Here is a 21,360-nt window from a genome sequence, read left to right on the forward strand (position 1 = left end):
AACAATTACTGGTCTCATTTACCAGCCAATACAATTGATTATTCATGAAAGCTGAACAAATGCTACTTTAGCGAGAATTCAGCACAGAGGAAGCTATCGTTCAGCGTATGCTCAAGGGTCTGAGAATATTGACTAACTGAAAATACCTCATTTGAGCACAGACATTATGCTCGTCTTTTCTTATCCCTAAACATTTTTCATTCTCTGTCTATATTATTCAAGGTCAGAATAAAGTTTAGGGAATTTTTTTTTTGTATTGGCCCCAAAACACAACCATTTCTAAAGCTAATAACACAGGGCACATCCAGAGACAGCAGAGTTTATAATAAAACTTAGGTAATGGTCCATCGTTCATCCACATAACTGATTGTTGCAGGACATTTAAAGCCCCAAACCTAAATTTATCCTGCAGAAAAGTGGGATGGTTAGATAGATTCAATGAGCTTTACTTCTCACTTGATTTGCCAATGAAGTCCAGAACTTCCAGAGATGGGTGAGCATTTTTAAATGATAAATGACAAGGCACCTTGACCACATCCATTTAGATAACCTCCACATAGCGTTAGGATGAACTCGGGCAAAAAACTCAGACTGAATTTTACAGTTCTGGGTCCAGTTCACTCATGACATTTGTCTCATCATAATGATAAATTCTTAAGCAGATAAGCAGAGGAGCCTTACCTGTATCTGAGCTATAGAGCAATTTTAAGAATTTTCCCTGAGTTGTAATATTCTATATGAATAATGCACTGCTTCAAAGATGTTCTGTTGCAGAGAAAATTCAGATTTCTTCCTTACAGACATTTTAATGATTTTCAATCATCTAACCTCTTCTTAGATCACTTTCTCTACATATGATGTGAAATTCAAGTTACTGGTTAAAGAGGTTATTCAAAATTATTCAAAAGAAGAGGTTTAATCAAAATTATAAATCAGTTTTGGTAGTTGGAAACTTTCAAATAAAGGACCCTACATGGTATCTATTACATGCTTATTACCCTTAATAAAATAGGTCATTTATTGAGTGCCTATTGAATGCCCATGACAGTTGATTAAAAATGGAATATACTCTGTTTTCCTGACCCTTTTCATTGGGAAAAAAGTACCTTTCTTCATTCATAGGCCATATACATTTTGTGAGATAGACCCCACCCCACCCCACCCCCCATGTTCAAGTAAAGGCATATATATCCAATGTTCTGGTCTTGCCAATCAGAATATTAGAAGGGTATCACAAGTGGCAAGAGATAAATAAACAATTCCTTCAGGAGCCTAGACATAGGTGAGCACAGGAAGAATTCCATGGAGTGTGAAATTCAGGAGACCATGTGGGGAAAGGTGAGAGATATGGACTTGGATGCCTGCTGAGGACTTTAGGATGTTTTCTGGGAGCCATCAGAGGGCTTTAGATAGGGAGGATATGAGACCATATTTGTGCTTTTATAAAGTAACACAGTCTGCATTGTGGAGAATGAGGATTTTTTTTTGGTTTTTTGGTTTGATTTTTTTGCCACGCCTACAGCAGGCAGAAGTTCCAGGGCCAGGGATCCAACCTGCGCCAGAGCAGCCACCCAAGACACTGCAGTGACAATGAGGGATCCATAACCCACTATGCCACAGGAGACTTCTGCGGAGAATGAGTTATAGAGGCCCAAGATAGAATCAGGGTGACAAATAAGGAGATGGCTATAGCAATCTCACCATGTGATAATTATGTCCTGAACAAAGGTTTCCACAATGCGGAGGAAGAGAAGAAATGTTAAGGAGACAAGAGCTGATGCTGATTGACTGAGGAGAGGAGTAAGGGGAGGGAGAAGACACAGGCTGCTTATTTGCAAATCCTGAATTATGTTGTAAACACCTTGGGTTAGGACCCATGTGTGGTTCTTTTCGGTATCTCTTACTTAGGGAGGCCTTGTTTGAATCCAATATAGTGTGATGTTTAAGTAGTAGATTCCAAAGCCAAATAGCCCGTGTTTGAGTCCCAGCTCTGCTAATTATTGGCTGTGTGACTTATGTAAATTTACCAGGCTCTTATTGCCTCAGTTTCCTCATCTGCAAAATGGAAGACATACCTGTACAAACCCCATAGAGTTGTTTATTGAAGGAGCTAGTCCATGTATAATACCTAGGATAGTTCTGGAATACAGCAAGTACTATAAATGTGTTAGCTACTCATTAACACAGTACATTCTCAATAAATATTATAATAATCAATTGACATTTCTCCCAAACACATATATTCCGGGGAAAATAAAAAGATAGTCTTTTGACATAGTATTTATCTTGGTTATCTGCTCCTTGGTACTGAAATTAAGAAAAGTTAGTCTACCTTCTGCATATATATATATGCACACACAAACACACATATAATGTATACATGTGTGTTTATGTATATATGTTTGCGTGTATATGTGTGTGTGTTTATATATACATACACACAATATTTTAACAAGAAAAAAAAAATGACAGAATGAAAAAATAACCGCTAACAGGCCAGAGTCAAATTGGGAAAAGCAGAAAGCCAGAAGGCAAAAGCTGAAGTACATGCTATTTAATATCTTTATTAATGATCTGAAGCACAAAGTAATTTGTACATTATTCTTATTTGCAGAAAATCATAAACAGTGAAAAATAGAGCAACAGTACAGAATAATCTAGAGACCTTGGAGAGGCACACAAGTTTAAGTGTGATGAGTTCAATTTACAAGAACATAAAACAATACACTTTGGGAAAAATACTATGAAGCACAGACATAAACTGAGAATTCTTCTAAAGAGAGAAAAGGCTTAAGAGGATTTGGGGGTGATAGTCAATAACAAATTCACAAGAGCTTACAATGTGCTGCTAGTAAGAAAAAAAAAAAAAAAACAGGCAGGGGAGGTAAATGTTCTAAAAGAGGAGCAATATGAAATTGCTAGTATTGAGAGAACAGAATAATACCACACAGTAATCTAAGGTATTCCAAGTCATCCCATGATTTTCCAATTTCTGGTTTAGAAATGTAGCTAGCAATACATCCCTCACTATGAAAACGTCGATCTTCATCTTTTTACCCCTGAAATAGCATGGAAAGATAAGAAACAAGCCTGAGCAAATAGAAATAAACAGGACTCTTTTCACAGTGGACATAGGGCTCCCACATAAAAACTGTCCCTTAATTTAAGGAATTTGGATGAACAATAATTCAGCACTGTTAGAGGCTATTTAGCTTCTACAAAGATGATAGTTATTACAGACACCAGGTTTTGCCATCATTATCTGTAAGGAAAAAATACATAGCATTCATTCATTTACTCATTCAGCAAAATTTGATAAATAATATAAATAATAGTGAACCCAAGTGTTGTACAATGCCTGGAGATCAAAAATGAATGAGATATAGTTACCCTGCAGAAACAGGCCTTTAGGATGCTCATTGTAATCCCATATGATAAACCCACTGATGGACATAGAGACAGACAGGAGCAGAGCTTAAAATCCATGTGGCTGGGAGAGCAGTGCATAGCAAAGATGAGAGATGCTCTAAGCAGTTGTGAGGAGGCTGTAGCATCAGGTCTAGGCTGAGGGATGTGAGAAGAGACACTGAAAAATCCAGATCCTTAAGGAGTCATTGAAGAGTGTTAGGACAGGGAGGATAACCGCCAGTTTGAGGCTTTATGGTGGAGGCTGAATTTGAGAGAAACAAGTTTGGAGATAAATGAAATCTAAGACCCCAGGTACAGGGTGCTATAAGTAACATCTTGTATTTCAGTCTGGGCTGTGTCCATGGGGGCCCCCTTCTCTTGCAAGAGCAGCTGGATTTCCCTTGAGGAAGACCTTCCCTCACTGGCTTCAGGCTTGGTGAGATAAGGCATAAGACTCAAGCTAGGCTAATCATACCCATCCTTTCTCTCTCCCCGGTGTTTGAATCATGAGCCAAAGGACAAAGGAACTGCAAAACAAATGGAGCCTCCTTACTCCCATAGCAATGTCCTCATGGGATAGCACTGTTTTCCACCACCTCCTTCACCTAAGCCCCTTACTGCCCTTCTATACCCCTGCGTGCTCCTCCTAAGGCCTCAGCTTTCCCCTGGGATTCTGAGACCCCCTTCTTTCATTTTTTGGTTATGGTTAGCCAAATTCCCATTCTGCTACTTATGACTAAAGTAGTTGAATTAATAAAGGTACAAGAAATAGTTAAACTAAGTAGGGCAGAGTGTCTGTGTTTTAAACTATTTTTTATTAAGTGTGGCTAGAAATATAATTTATATATATACTGTTTTATATATATATATTATTGTTTCTAAAAGTATATATATACTTATTGCATTTCCAAAAGAGTTTGTACCAAATTGAAAATATTAAAAAGTTCTAAAACTGGTGAAAAAAATGTATCATTCCAAGAAAATTATTTATGAAATTCCTGTTTTTAAGGCACAAAGTAATTTAACTTTCAAAGATATGGGTTTTCCCAACTAGCACTCAAAGATGTTTAAAGCTGTACTCCAAATCCCTTAAAAACATGTTGAAGAGGCATGTAAAAATCAAGTCATGGCATTAGGAGAACTATTGAACAGTGGGATCCCCAAGCATTTTCCCTTAGGGAAAATAGGTAAGTACTTAAAATGATTTTTTTCCATTAGGTATAGCAATGAATCAATTTGAAATTATTGAGTACCCAACACTGTAGCACAGAGGAATAACGTTCTGAAAGTCTTACTTAAATTACTGACATCAGATATTTGAAAATGAATGACTATGAAATCTGCCCACAGGTAAGACACCATGTATGCAATTATTCTTTCAAATTCAACTAGAGAGACATGCTTTTAAAAGCTTTAAATGAAAGGTTTTTTGTTTAATTACATTACCCATTGTATACTGTATAATTGTACAATCATGGACACAGGGCCCTTCTCTTTCTCTAATAATTGGATATTGTAAAACGAGGGTCACCCCTACCCAGGTGTTAAGTACCAGCGAGATACCTAACATCCTGCTATATTTCTACTCAAAAATCTTTAACGATTCTCCATTTCTCTCAGAACTAGTCGACACTCTTTATATGTAGCTTTCAGGGATGTCTGTCAATTCAGAAAATCTTTCAAGTTTTGAGGTGATCACAATGTGCTCAGTTCTCCTCTACTCTCTTGCCCCGAGTCCCTTTCTTGTGTTTTCTTCCCCGAATGCCACTATTTCCATCTGTCTGTCTGTAGAAAGTCAGCCAGTGCTTAAAGATCACCCATAGAGTTTATCTCCTCTGCAAAGATTGTTGCAGCCATCCAGACCACCCTGATTTACTTCTCTTACAAGCTCCTCCTTCTAGTCACTGGCATTGATCAAACATCAATTTTTGTTACTACTTTTCTTTTACCCTCTTTTTTTGGGAGGGAGAGGCCTTCACTCTTTCTTAAAAATTAAAGTACATTTGATTTACAATGCTGTGCACTACTTTTCTTGTTATATGTTCACCTATTATTTCCACAACTGGGTCATTTATTCATTCATTGTAATAGTGAGTGAATTCTTACTATGTGCAGACATGGTCCTCCATACAGAGAATCCAACAATGAGCAAATCAGATATAAATACATAAGACTATGTATCTACAGTACTGTGGAGCAAAGTAGTCAGATTTGCAAGATATACAGGAAGTAAAATTGACAGGCCTTAAAGAATCAGAAAGCATAGTAAGAAGGACAGCAGCTTCAGTGATATCCTCCAATTTTCTGGTTTGTATCTGGCTTGAATAAGTCAGATAGATGTTGGGGCCATTTCCCAAGTTAGAAAACATTGGAAGGAGACTAAATTTGGAAATACCTAAATTATAATCCCAGTTTAGTGCATGTGCTTTTAATCCTCTGAGACATCTAAGAAACAATATCCATGAAGCAGTTGGGTATATGGGTTTGAAGTTAGAGGAGTGATCTGGGCTGAAAATGTAAATCTGTGAAACAGAGGTAATTGAAGCAATGGGCATGAATAATATTTTCCAGATATAAAAGGTGAAAGAGAGGGTTCCCGTCCTAGCTCAATGTTTAACAAACCAGACTATCATTCATGAGGACTTGTGTTCGATCCCTGGCCTCACTTAGTGGGTTAAGGATCCGACATTGCCATGAACTGTGCAGACATGGCTCAGATCTGGCGTTGCTGTGGCTGTGGTGTAGGCCGGCAGCTACAGTTCCGACCAGACCCTTGGACCCCTAGCCTGAGAACCTCCATCTGCCGTGGGTGCGGCCCTAAAAAGACAAAAGAAAAAGACAAGTGAAGAGGGAGAAAGGACTGAGTCTTGAGGAGCTTCAACATTTAATGCCCCAAAATAAAAACAGCTGAAAGGGACACAGAGAAAGAACTGCCAGAAGGTAATAACACATGCCCGAAACACTGTAAGCATATCATATCATATTTCACATTTCTTGATTAACTATGTTACTCTTTCCATTTAAACTCTATTAATTAATGATTATCACAATTAGCACCTTTAAAAAATACTGTTATTCTCAAATTATCTCCACTATACAAGTTAGCACATCATTTTACCCACATGTGCTGCAACCGCACAGAATTGCATGTCCATGACATACTTCTGTTTGTTTCCCTAGCCAAACAGTAAACTTACTATTGGCAATGACCAGCTCTTTTATTTCTTTTGTTCTCAAGATAATAGCGCACTATTCTTCCTACAGAAGTCATTCAGCAGGTAATTAAATTAATTCTGACACTTTACATACATTTACAATGTTCTTAATTCTAGGCTATAGAAAAAGCTTATTGTTCTTGTACCAAGTTTAGTACCAGGCCTACCTGATAAAGAAGTAAGATGAGGACCCAACCAGTCTATTTCTAATCCATACCCATCACATTCCCAAGGTCAAAATTACCGAAAGGCATTTTTTACTAACTATGCCTTTGCCATTTAATCTGCAGCTTCTCATTATTTTTCTAATAGAATGGTTAATAATTTACAAAGTACAAAAATGAAGATTGTGACTTCGAAGAAACACAACCCCTCCCTTCTTTAACTAGATAAGAATTGCTAATGACATTAGACTGCTGTCAATCAAGCTACACCATTCTAATTTTATACTCCTGAAATACACTGGAACTCATTTGTTCTCTGTTCATTTAATGGCCAACATTTTAAATTAATTTTAGAAACTCAATGTATAATGACTGTAGGCCATCCCACTTCTAAGAAGCAAGGTCTTAAACACAACCTGTGATCATTCAGTGGACATCTGTCCACTTTGGCATCTCCAGTAGAGATGGGACAAAAGCAGTTGTCTTATGAATCTTAGAATCCTTTTAAGAAAAGCAGCAAATAAATTCCTATTCAAACGGGCACCTTAAAAATATCACTGTGTGAATATTAAGAGGGAAATGTTTGCACACCAATCATCAGGAAAACAAAGACATGGTAAGGTCAGCAATGAAGAAGAGAGGTGGTGATCACCACTAGTAAGTCTTGCCATGAAAACCACCAAACCAGAAATCCTGGAAGAGCTCTTGCCAAGACTGTTTGAATTTTATAACCTCTCTGATAGTTTTCAGTAGGAGAAAAACCTGCTCCACACTTTGATCATTTGTAAGGACCCAAACACAAAAGAGCTGGGTGTGTCACAGGTGTTTTGTACCAAAGCGTACAATTCACCTGCTTTGTATCCTAAAGCTCTATGCCCAATAAGCCATCAGTTAGGTTGTCAATCAATCCACAAACCCATATTGAGAACCTTCTGCAAGTCCATGTGGGGAGGAGGCGAGGCTGCGGAAGCAAGCTTTCCAATCTGGCGCCTTTCATTAAATTCCAAAGTCACTTGTCTTTGTCTCTGTATTAAAAGAAATGATTTCGTGTCCAGTCCCTCCTTGAAAAAGTGACAGAACCCAACCATGCAATATTCATTAGCTCTTTTTGGCAACCCCATTTAGCTAATGGAAAATCAGGTACATTTATATGCAATTATTAGATACTGAAAAATTAGAAAATGTCTAACTTCTCTTTTTACTGCACACACATATTCCCAGGTTTCACTCTACAGTTGTGAAACATGTGCAGCTGTGACCTGTCAATAAACCTTTGTAGAATTGGAAAGTTTTAAGTTTGCTGCATCTATGTGTTGTGTGATAAGCAGTCAGCTGGAACTGCTTTGTCGATTTAACTCAGCTACACTTTTTCCAGCAAAGCTATACACCTATCAGCCCCAAATTTACCCAAAGTAGGAGAAAGTTTAGGGGGGGTGGCCTGAAGGGGAACCATGTACCATGTCTCTATTTCTTGGCATGGCCACCAAAAAGGGCAGTGACTGGGAGAGATGTCTGCAGTGGTAGTTGAGTCACCCAGGTCACCTATGACTTAGAGCAATCTGCTCCATGTATCAGAGCCTCAGTTTCTTCATCTGGAAGATGGAAATATTAGTCCTCAAGAGAAAAACTTAAGAGGGCCCAAAACCCAGTAGCCTAGATAAATCACATTTTAATGCAATATTTTAAGAAATAAAGGAGTTCTCACTGTGGCTCAGTGGGCTAAGGACCTGACTAGTTTCCCTGAGGATGAGGAATCTATCCCTGGCCTCACTCAGTGGGTTAAGAATCTGGCATTGTCACAAGCTGCAGTGTAGCCTGCAGATGCAGTTCAGATCTGGTGTCCCTATGGCTGTGGTGTAGGCCAGCAGCTGCAGCTCTGATTTGACCCTTAGCCTGGGAACTTACATATGGTGCAGGTGCAGCCATAAAAAGAAAAAAAATCAAATTGGCAATCCACAGCGACCTATTTTTATAAATAAAATTTTATTGGAACCAGGGCCAGCAATAGGATGAAGTGAGTGAGTTAGGGTCATGCAAGTCCAGGGTCTTTATTTATTTATTAAAAGAATATGACTACAGCAGCTTGGGTCACTGTGGAAGTATGGGTTTAATCCCTAGCCTGGTTCAGTGGGTTAAAAGATCGGGCATTGCCATAGCTGGAGCATAGGTTTCAATTTCAACTCAGATTCAATCTCTGGCCCAGAACCTTCCATATGTAGTGGGGGTGGCCATAAAAAAATTTTTTCTTTTAACTAAAATAAAACGTTGATATTTTGTTTAGCTTGAGTTTTAGACATTAATTTTGAGTTTTTAAAGTACTACTTTAAAATATGATTTATCCCAGTTACTGGGTTTTTCAGCACTCACTAGCCTGATCCTAATCCTAGCTCTCACTAGTACCCATATCATGGCATCATTGGGAAGATTAAGTGAGATGATGCTTCTAGAGCCTGGCCATTGGCCACTCTGTGATTCCTCACTCTATCCCCACCTCACTCTCAGTCCTCTTGGTCCACCCCAACAACAGTGCACAGGGTCCATACATGCTGACAGCTTCCCACCTCAGGTGCCCAACATCTCTCCTTCTCTGCCTAGGACTTTTCTCCCACACCAAGGGAGCTCATGTAGCCCTGGGCAAGGCATTCAGAAATGCCAGGAATTTAATACCTCCAAGGGGAATAAACCTTCAACCACTGAGGACAGCTAGTTGAATAAATAGGCCACTCACTATATGGAGCTTTCTTCCCAAAGGCTGGTGGCAAGCAGAGACACAGCAGGACTAGGGTGAAGCAAATGAGGCACTGTCAGGAGCAGGATTTAAAGGAGTGCCAAAACACTCAACATCAACATAGAGCTTTTCTTTCTTTTTTAAAATGTAGGTATATTTGACATGTAACATATTATTTGTAGGTGTACAACATAATGATTCAATATGTGTATACATTGCAAAATAATTACCACTATAAGTCTAATTAATATCACTTACACATAGTTACAAAATTTCTTCTCTTATAATGAAAACTTTGAAGACCTACTTTCTTAGCAACTTTCAAGTATGCAATATAGTATTATAGTATTATGAACTATACTCACCATCCCATTTCTTATTTAGTTACAGGAAGTCTGTACCTATTGATTCCTCATTTTTCCCACACCTCACTGATTTTTCCCACACCTCACTGACTGTTTCTGGCAACAAACAACCTGTTTGTCTATGAGCTGGATTGTTTTTTGATTGCTGTTGTTGATTATATCCTACATAAAAGTGAGATCATATGATATTTGTCTTTTTTTTTTCTTTTTTGTGTCTTTTTAGGGCCACACCCATGGCATATGGACATTCCCAGGCTAGGGGTCAAATCAGAGCTGCAGCTGCCAGCCTACCCCACAACCACAACAACACAGGATCCAAGCTCTGTCTGTGATGTACATCACAGCTCACAGCAATGCTGGATCCTTTAACCCACTGATTGAGGCCAGGGATTGAACCTGCATCTTCAAGGATACTAGTCAGGTTCATTACCATTGAGCCATGATGGGAACCCCATATGGGATGTGTCTTTCTCTGTCTGACTTATTTCACTTAGCATAATGCCTTCAAGTTCTACCCGTTGTCACAAATGGCAAGATTTCATTCTTTTTATGGCTAAATAATATTCCATTGTATTTATAAACTTTAAATTCTTAATCCATTCACCCACTGACGGACACTTAAGGTGCTTCAATGTCTCAGGTATTTGTGAATAATGATGCAGTGATCATAGAGGTGCATTTATCTTTTCAAGTGAGTGGGTGTTTTTCCTCTGGACAAATACCCAGAAGTGGACTGCTGTACAGATGATAATTCTATTTTTAAGTTTTTGAGGGACCTCCATATTGTCTCCAACAGTGGTTGTGCCAATTTAGAATCCTACCAACAGTATATACGGGTTCCCTTTTCACCACATCCTCCACAACACTTGTTATTTCTTGTCTTTATAAAGCCATTCTAATAGGTATAAAGTGATATCTCATTGTGATTTTGATATGCATTTCTCAGATGACTGGTGATGTTGAGGATCTTTCCATGTACTTTTTAGTCATCTATATGTCTTCTTAGAATAGAGTTTTATTGCAATATTTTTAAAAGTAATGAACAGGAGTTCCCATTGTGGCTCAGTGGAAACGACCCTGACTAGTAGCCAGGAAGATGCGTGTTTGACCCTGGCCTCACTCAGTGGGTTAAGGATTCGGTGTTGCCAAGAGCTGTGATGTAGGCTGCAGTAGTGGCTCAGATCCAGCATTGCTGTGGCTGTGGTGCAGGTCAGCAGCTGTAGCTCCAATTCAACCCCTAGCCTGGGAACTTCCATATGCCATACCTGTGGCCCTAAAAAAATTAAATCAAATTTTTTTAAAAAAGTAATGAACAATAAAATGTAAGGACAGAAACTAAGATTGATTCAAGGAAGATGAAATTTTTATACTTCACATTCTGCCATCTTAATCCTGAAAGTTGAGCTAGAAATTTAGAGTTTCAGAATTAACAGAAGAAAGCAGTGAGGAAAAATAATGGGAAAAAAACTCACATCTAATGTGATATGAACACTAAGTTCCAACTTGCAAGGGATTCTCTTCATTTTCCATTTCCAACTTCATAACACATTTCCTTAACAACAGAGTACTCATTACATATGACAATTATGACTGCAGTGTTTTTACAAAGCAGACAATGAGGTATAACCAAATACATTTGGCCCTCAAAGTATTTTTTTCCCTTTAGCCAAAAATCATTTTTACTTCCTTGATAGGAGAGGAAATATATAAAGCAAAATAAAAGGTCTCCATGTGTGTTTTGATTAATTAGTTTCTCCAATTCAACCTAGTTTTTAAAGAGAAGCCAAGGAGAGTCCGTCAAGAGCATGTGTGGTATGCCTGGTGCATGTGGAAGAGCTAACCCTTTTCTTGTTTACACTTGGCGCCTTACAACCTAGGAAGCCCAAACATGAGATTTTTCTCTCCATAACCCTTCATAGCAGCACAAGATTTTAATATCTCTCTTGTCCTCGCCAGATTTACCTCACTCTTACATGGAGCCAAGTGCTTGGGGAAAATCCGTGCTTTTGCTGCCAAGGGGAATTGGAGGGGCTGTCTGGAACAGAGATGCATGGGAAATGTAGTTTGTCTTATATTTAGCTCCAAGGCTTCCATAAAAAGTTTGTTATCTTAAAAATAAATACTCCTGGAGTACTTGGAATGTAAAATATGTATTTTTGCCCTGTCGGAAGTGTAACAATTTTCACTGCTTCTTGATCTTAGTGCAGTTTTCTAGGAGAACCTATATTCATTCGAGGAACACCTCTCTGGGCTCTAGATTCATCCTAGGACATAATCTTCCTCACTCCTCCACTTACTTTCCACCACTGCTAACTCTGTGATTATAACACACATCAGCCAGCATTTCTTTCAGCTCTATACACAGCCACCAGTCAAGCAGATATTAGCTTCATCCTATTTGCATCTAAAATCTGAAGACACATTCTTGAGAGAGCCCATGCAGAAAACACTGATGAAAGTCAATAATAAGTAAGAGTAGTCGTGATGGCCCACTAAATTCAGCAATACTCTGGTAACCTTCCTGAAAATAAATGCAGGTTGTAAAGGAGCGTTTTTTTTTGTTTGTTTTGTTTTGTTTTGTTTTTTCCTCCAAGTAAATTTTAAAGTATTTTATTGAAACTCTGTGTACAGCTCAAGAAGACATTAAAATATGAGCAAGATTTGTTTTTTTAATCAGCGAATATCATATACTATTAGGCTATATTAACTTAGTGTAAAATGAATCCTGTTTTAATATAAGTTAGACATCAAAAATTTTACATATTTTTTAAAGGAGCTAGGAAATAGTTTAGCCAAAGTGTTAACCACACTGTTTGAAACCCACATTGGTGTTGGATTATTAAAATGCATAAAGGCTCAACACGCTTACCTAAGCACAAATGTTGCCTCTGAAGAAAACATTAAACAATTATACACCTGGAAATGCAAGCCATTCCAATGTAGTTTAAGTCATTTTTAGAGAAAACCAGTTGGAAAATTAGTCTTAAAAGCAAGTGAAAAATTAGTGCTATTGGAGTAAAATCTGAAAAGGAAGAAATTAGCCAGATTTTTAGAAGACTGAATAAACATATTGAAAATATTTGTGCATGTTGCTTACCTTTTGTGCTTTCAAAATTAAAATTTCCTTTAAACATTCTCAAAGTCTCTTGTGAATATTTTTCAAAATACATTAAGAGTGGATTAACCAGATTGCTTCAGGAATGACATATTCTGCTTAACTTAATTAACCAGAAAATCTTTTCTGCTCCAACCCTTATTGTTGAAATTCTTACTAAAATGCCTTTTTAAGGAAAGTGTACTAAACCTCATCTTCCCTTGAGAATCTGTCATCTTGGATGACTGAGCATCACACACAGCTTCTTGAAAGTGAAGCTATGATTCGGTTACTGGGGTGCAGTTTTGGAGGGGGTGACATAAGCCATATTCATGCCTCATCTTCTCCCCTGCCTTATTAAGTTATAAAAAGCCTGCCTGATTTATTTGCAATCAACCATTTTTTAAGGTTGGGGCAAAGGTGGTAATGTATTATTCAGGGTTCTCCGGAGAAACAGAACCAGTAGACAACCAACAGATTTATTCTAAGAAATTGGCTCTCATGATTTGGGGGGCTGGCAAGTTCAAAATCTTCAAGGTAGTCAAGCAGGCTGGAGACCCAGGGAAGAGTTGGTGCTGCTGCTTGAGTCTGAAGGTGGTGTGGAGCAGAATACCCTCAGGGGAAGCCAGTCTTTTTTCTCTTAAGATCTTCCACTGATGGGGCAAGGCCCAATGATATTACAAGGGAAATCTGCTATACTCAATATCCACTGATTCAAATGTTAATCCCATTTAAAAATACCTTCACAGCAATGTCTAGATTAGGATTTGTCCAAATACAGTTGGTCCCTGGAACAACAGGTTTGATGGCACAAATTCACTTATACATCAATTTTTTTTTCAATAAATATGTACAGTATTACACAATCAAAGGTTGGTAGAGTCTGTGAATGCAGAACCACAGATACCAAGGACCAACTACGAGATTTGGGGATCCATGGATTTTGGCGTATGTGGGTGCTCCTGGAACTAGTCCCCAAGGATATTAAGAGACAACTGTGCCTGGGGGACTGTGGCCTAACCAAGTTCATACCTAAAATTGACCATCACAGGTGAAGTGGAACATTCCTGAAGAAGTCACAAAAACATATTCAACATGACAATAAAAAATACATGGTAGAGAGCTAGAGAGCAAGCTCATGTTTTACCTTAACTTGTCAAGGCAAGAGAAGGGAAGGGCAGAAAGGTTGATGGTATGCACATTAGCCAAGCTTTTTTTTTTTTTCTTTTAATCAGCTGATTTAGATATCTCCTTATAAGACTTAAAGCATTAGGTACATGGTAAGTGTTCTAATATCCCATTGCTTTGCTGTGGTAACTTTGTGAAATGTCTGGGAGGTGGTAGAAAGAGGTCCTAATGGATAATAATAGTTAATAATAATTGAGTACTAGATACTTTCCATGCATGACCTTACTTCATCTTCCTAACAACCCTTTGAAGTAGGGAGAAACGTACTGTCATTTCACAGATGAGGAAACTGAGGGCCAGAAAGGTAAAGTGACCAGCCTATGATCACCCAACAAGGAAGGGGCAGAATAGTGACTTATAGTCAGGTCCATAGACTCCCAAAGCCCATGTTCTTATACACTTTATTAGTCTGCATCTGTTTTTCTCCATTAATTCTCAAGTAGATATCAATTGTGTGATACAAATAAACTATTTGTGCTATTTTGACAAGCTGAGGATTGCTGCTGGTCTGTTCCCTACCTCTCTCTCTTCTGCTTTCCTATTTAAGAAACCCAGCCAAGCCATCTACTGCATGCCAATTGTATTGTCACTTTTTCTTATATTTCTCTGAATTGTTGCTGAAAATTAAGTGAAATCATCATTCAGGCAAAGAAAGGCAATTTAGGTATAAACAGCTCAAATAGGTAATACCAATCAAGGGAGCTAAATATAACATGTATAACATGGGACACTGTACATGGGAGGGTTTAAAAAAGACCATCACTCAAAGTCTAACTTACACACAATTGCAAATTATCCCACTCCTTAAGTACTCTTGGAAGAATGAATCAAGGAAATAATATATTCCATGCTCTCAAGAAGCTCAGACTCTTGTTAGAGAAACAAACCTCTCCTGGATGAAACAGCAAGGGCAAAAAAAATCATTCAAACATAGTTAAGTGCCAATAATAAGTGTACGAGGGACCTCTGGGTGAGAAAGAAAATGTCCGCTAATAGTTGGCTTCAGTCTTCTAAGTTTCTCCAAGAAAACTCTAAGTCAAGCTGGACTCCTGACAAGGGGTAATGAAAATCAGTCAGTGCCACCTTTCAAAAGTGGACTTGAGCTCAGTAAAGCCCTGATAACAACCCATTGTGGTTTTCCACATGATTGTCTTCAGAAGCTTTACCTCCATAAGTGGCACCCAAGGAATAAAAGCAACTGTGAGTTTAGTCAATGTTGAATAACACGGCCAAATTGGCAGGGGCAGCTAGCTCTGGTTCACAGCACCTGTGGGATTTGGACACAGATCAGGGTATCTTGCCGTTGTGCTTCTAGATGGTCGGTGAATCTGTGTCTGGCTCACTCCTATGCCCCCCACCCCCCAGTGCCCAATGCCTTGCCTGGAATACAGTGAGTTCTCAATAAATCAAGCAAGTGAATGAAACTAATGAAACAATGCAGGATAATGTGGGGGTGATACTCACCTCTGTAGGTTCTTCCTAAATTTTTATGATTCTCATTTCAAACAGACAGCCAGACTTTGGGCTTTCTTGTCTCAGGGGAGGTCTGAAGGCAGCAGCAATTCCTGTCTTTTGTGGAAGTGCAAAGTCACTGAAAGGATTATTATGAGTTTTCTGGAGCTGGTGGAGGAGTATCTTTAAAGGTCGTAGGATGGGAGAGGGAAGCATTTCTCAGGGAAGATGGGGAAGAGGACAAATGTTGGGGATGCTGTGATTAGCTGGGGCATAAGGCCCAACCATGGCAGTACTCTGGAGGCACCAATACCTCAGACAGAACTACCCAGGAGTGCTTATGCAGGCAGGAAGCTAGGGACCTTGGTTTCAGCTCTGCCCCAATTCCAGTGCCCAAGCCCAAGAAGATTCTACAGAATGCGGAACAGTCCTCTGTGCTTTCTTTGGGATCATGTGAAACCCAGGATACCTACCTCTATCCTTGATAGAGGATAGTAGGAGAGAACATGAGGAAGACAAGTGTTCCAGTAACAGTCTAGGTTGAAATTGGAGCCACTCTGGCAAGATGAGAAAACTTAGGCAAAGATTTAAGAAAATTATGAAATGCAATCATTCTTCCATTTGTGGTGCAAGTCACGCCTGCTATAGCAATTTGGTTTACAAACTGTGAACAAGAGTAAAGTCCTCTATGGGTTATGCATTTGTCATTTGGCGAAGCCAGGAAAGTTGGTAAATATCACTTAGAAGGAAGTGCATCCAGGCAGAGCTGTGCTAGGACATGGGGATGACAACATCAACTCTGCTGTGGGACAGGACTGACAGAGAAAGGGTCCTGACTGGGGTTCCAGTTTGGAGCCTCAGGGCAGGATATACCATAGGAGGCCACATCCGGCATTTTATTCAGCCCCTTCTTGCCTGTACTCAAATTATACTTTGGCTCCCCAGGATTAGACATTATTTCAGCACTGGGATTTAGGGTTAGACATTGCAGCCATCTCATTGCCTAATGATTGGCACCTAATTAGTGCTCATAATAGCAACACAACCAACATATTACAATGATGAAAATAATAAAAACACTAATAGTGATAACATTGCTGAGTTCTTACTCTCTGCCAGGAAATTACCACTTTACAGATGAAAGGATTAGTTTTATCTCCACTTTAAAGATAAGGAAGTAGAGACTTCAAATGGCTTTAAACCCACCATGGTCCCAAACAAGTAGGTGGTAAAGGCAGTATTGCAATCCAGGCAATCAGACTCCAGAGTTCCTGTTTTTAGCTACTACTGAAGATTGCCCAATATGCAGTTATTAACAAAAAAATACATGTACTTTGTTGACCACAAAGATCCAGAGAGGCAACACCTTGCCAGGTCCCCTGATACACCAGTTTCCCATGAAATGGTGGAGACACAGCTACTATCCACCTTATCTCCCTGCCTCCAGGTTAACTCCCTTTGAGCTGAAGAGGCTGAAGGTTATTTTCTACCCAGGTGCAAACCACAGCATACTGACCAAGGGGGCAGTTCCTCCTTTGACACAGGCCACTCTAATTTAGGGATTCCCAAGAGTGGTTGGGGTATGGGCTTGGGGCAGCTCCCCTGGGAAATATGTCACATCCACAGGAGAGAGGTAGTTTGAGGTACAAAATATATTTTATATTAAAATACAAACATTATACTACTAAGAATTTATTTTAAAAATACAGTTTTGGAAAAGTACAGTTTACATGTTGTTTTATAATATACCCTACATGAAAGATAATAAAACCATCTTGGGTGGTGGGAAGGTGTACAAGATGAGTGATTTTCAAAGAAGAGACTCACAAAAGCTAATAACTCTACAAGGAGAGCCCTTATCTTATTTTGGGTTCCCAAACTAAGAATTTGTGTGGAAATATTAAATTGCTCCATGACTAGTGGGTGTGGAGAGGGAAGTGAGAAAGTGGAATAGGGAAGGGAAGGAGAGGAACAAGGCTGCCATATAAGCAAAGTCTTCCTATTACTTAAGGAACTGGGTCAACCCCTCAGGGGAACTCTGGAGATCCTATAGGTCAGTGATTCTCAAAGTATAGTTCCCAGACCAGCAGCATCAGCATCACCTGGGAATGTGTTAGAAGTGCAAATTCTCAGGTCACCACCCAGGCCTGCTAAATGAGAAACTCTGGAGTGGAGCCCAGTGTGTTGGATTTTAACAAGCCCTCCTGGGATCGTGATGCACACTAAGTTGTCCTGATCAGGCAAGAGTGTTTAGACCCCACATCTGCCAATCACTGGTTCTGGGGTGGGTGGTTGGGGTGGAGGGAATGTGTAGTGGGAGAGAAAACCCACCAGTGGCTGGTGTTCATGAAGATGGCAAGAGATCCAAGGGGACTTGGAGGGGGAGGAGCTTCTTTTCCCAAGAGATCAGTAGGAGGCCAGAGTGATTGCCCAAGACCACAAAGGTGATCAATGCCAGACTCAAGATTCAAATCTAGGTCCATATAACACCAAAACCAATCTTTTAACCAAAATACTATACCACTTCCAGTGGAAATGGATAAAAAGATAGAAATGCACACATTCCTACACCAACTCAGAGTCGCTTTCTTTCTCTCTCACCCCTGGCTCTTTTCAAGTAAACACTGTCACTGAATGAACCAGACACTTATGTCAAAATATCAATGAAAAGTCTGTGTACCAACCCGCCTATCAGCAGTAAAGTTACATCCCTCATTTAGAGTGTGCCACAGTCTCCAACCTAACAAATCAGTCGAGGCATAACAATTTTTCCCTTAGAATTTTCTGTGAATAACATTTTAAATAGAACATCAAAAATGCAGAGTTCCTGTTGTGGCTAGTGTCCATGAAGATGAGGGTTCAATCCCTGGCCTCGCTCAGTGGGTTAAGGATCTGGTGTTGCCATGAGCTGTGGTGTAGGTTGAAGATGCAGCTCAGATCTGGCAATGCTGTGGCCAGGGCATAGGCTGGCAGCTGCAGCTCTGATTTGGCCCCTAGACTGGGAACTTCCATATGCCATGGATGCAGCCTTAAAAAAGAAAAAGAAAAAAAAAAAAAGGAAAAGCTCGCCTTCTAGTTCTATCTGCAGTGGTATCTTTTTTTTTTTTTATTTTTTTTATTTTTTTTATGCTGATGAAAGGAACCATGTAAAATGAAGACTAAATAAATTTGTTTTGCAAGTAATGCAATATAACTGCTTGGAAAGAATCATGCTCTAAAGAAGTTTTTCTAAATAACTGCCTTTCTTTTACTAGTGTAGCAACAATGGGAAACTGGGAGAATAGGTACTTTATAAATGTGGATTATTCAATACAACTTATCTACAAACTCTCATGTAACATGTAGTGTGCTGTTTCTCAATTTGGGTTTCGTAGTCACCCCAAGAATTCATAAACTTTATGTTTTAGTTCATGTGTTACACAAGAATATTTTCACCTAAGTCACACTCTAATTTTTTTTACCATTTATAGAAATAAAACTTTTGCCTCTATATCTCCTAATTGAAGGGAAGTTTAAAAAGTCAGACTCTATTAGTTAAGGTCCCTAAATCTATTGCTAGGGGTCCACCCCTTTTTTCCTGAACAGAATTCAAGAAATACTCAAGCATAGGAGCCACTGTGTAGTGCCTCAGACAATTGCTCCTCAAGGTATGGTCCCTGGATCATCAGCATCAGCAAATCTAGGGGGATGATATGTAAAACCTCAGCATCCATCCTACATCTACTGAATCAGAATCTACACTGGACTCCAAGACAGATAATGTAGGGATTGGATCCCAGCTCCAACACGTACAAAATGTGTTATTTAACCTTTTCCAGCCTCACGTTCCCCATCTGTAAATGAAGGTAATAATGTGAAATCCTACTTCATAGGTTTGCTGTGGGGATGAAATGAAAGAATGCTCATAAAAGGTGTCACTCATAAAATGTATCCCAAAGCTCTCAATAAATATTGGCTATTAAAATATTTTCCTCAAAACAATAAGAATAGAAAAATTTTGTTATAAAGGTGATTTTCTATTTTAGCCAATAAAAGCATGCATCTTCAAAAATGCTCATGGCTGACACTGCCTTCAATGTTCAGAGAAGACAGTCAGATTTCCTACTAATTTGTTAATGGATAATAGACCTAATATTGATTTGCTTAATGGCAATGTGCAACCTGATAGTTTATCAAATTCCTTGTGCAGTGAAAGTAGATTTCCAGAAACAGCATTTAAGCTCTGCTTCATAGAAAAAAAAAAAAATTTTTTTTTTTTGATGGATAAATGAGTAAATTGGAAACTCTCCTACTGGCAGACTTACATTCAGAAGAGAACTCAGTCCATACAATTCATATTTACATCTTTTCTTCAAAACCCCTCAAATATTGACTCATATTTTAAAACATGACGTCTAGCCCAATTCACTGTAACTGAAATTAAGCCATACAGACAGCCTCATCATGTCGTTATGGCAACTTCTCACACAACTGTCCTCGTAGTCCTTGAACAATTGCTAATTTCCTTGTTTTGCAAGGAAGGCTGAGTTGCTTTCTTAGAAGGCTCATCCTGGTAACAAAGGAAATTGTGTATTATGGTGACAGAAATGTTCATAACAGTAACTTTTGTAAGAATATTTCATTATTAATCACACTTTGCGTTTCAGATTGTTTTCTTCCACAGCATGCCATTTTAAGTGGCCCTGGCTTCCAACCGTTCAGCTGACTTTAGCAGTAAAGGACCTGGTTGGAACTTTTGCTTTCTTTTCTAAAATCCAAGCTACAAAACAGTCTGTAACTGAAAAAGGATTTTACACCCATCTGTGATTAGAAACTGAGCATCTCAAAGGCTGAGATGGAAGCTCAATTCTCTGTATCCTTCAGTCTAACTACCATATTTACTGGATGAAGAACAGAGAATCACTGAAGCTCTCGTGTGTATTTTTAAATTATTTTCCATCTTTTCCAGAGTGCATAAGAGTTATTTTAATCTTTTACTTTTGCGGGGTTCAAGGGGAAAAATTTACAGAATGAATCAGGTATTTGATGAATGGTTGTACCTCAAACCATAGTAGGAATACTGAAGGTAAAAATCAAGAGACTTTTACTCATGAAACACACAAAAAAAGTCTAGGGATTTGTTCCAGGCTAAAGGAAACCAAAGAGACATGAAAACTAAACACAACATGGAATCCTCAGTTGAATCCTGAATTTGGGGGGGGGGGGGTGAGGGAATTACAAATAACTCAGTTGGGGCAACTGGAGAAATTTGAATGTGGGCAGAATGTTAGACGATCTTAAATTAAGGTTAAACGACTTAAATATATAGTCAAAGCATATTACTGGTTATGTAGGACAATTTCCTTGTTCTCAAGAGATGACTATTGAAAGATCTGTTACAATGTCACAACTAATTGGCAAACAGTTCAGAAGAATTATACATATGCATATATATGTATGTATATACATTACACACACAAGCACATGCATTTATACATAAATATGTACAGAAAGAAAAATAAAGAAAGCAAATGTGGCAAGGTGTTAACAACTGATATATCTAGATGAACAGTATGAAGGTAATTGTTGCGCTACTCCTGCAAATTTTCTCCTAGAAACAAAAAATGAGGGTAGAAAGTCCTTCATGGTGAAAAGTTTTGAATCTGCAGGGAGAGAAATGGCAAAAAATAAAGATATGGTAATTGGGTAACAAGAGAATATGATGACCTGATAGTATATGAAATCATACCCGAAACTGGGAGTACCA

The sequence above is a fragment of the Sus scrofa genome, chromosome 13 (assembly GCF_054392235.1).
Source record: "Sus scrofa isolate SSC_HxYL_T2T_F1_AM1 chromosome 13, Sscrofa_HxYL_maternal_Yorkshire_Landrace_v2.0, whole genome shotgun sequence".
Classification (NCBI taxonomy): Eukaryota; Metazoa; Chordata; class Mammalia; order Artiodactyla; family Suidae; genus Sus; species Sus scrofa.